We start from the raw sequence: 240 nt of genomic DNA on the forward strand, positions 1-240 counted from the left end.
CCCGCCAGCATCACCTGAAAACAAGCCGCTGCTCTGCCAGAGGAGAGGCTGCACTCTGCTCCAGATAGCGCAGCGCGGTTACGCGCCTGCTAGTGAGCGATAAGGTTTTTGTGTGTGTGTGTGTGCGTGTGTGTGCGTGTGTGTGTGTGTGTGTGTAGCCAAGCTGTTTACTTTCTGAATAAGTTAGTAAAGGAGGGGGGGGGGCAAAACAAGCCGTTTTACTCTGTTGTTGATGGGCGG

This window comes from Etheostoma cragini, chromosome 15 (assembly GCF_013103735.1).
Source record: "Etheostoma cragini isolate CJK2018 chromosome 15, CSU_Ecrag_1.0, whole genome shotgun sequence".
NCBI lineage: Eukaryota > Metazoa > Chordata > Actinopteri > Perciformes > Percidae > Etheostoma > Etheostoma cragini.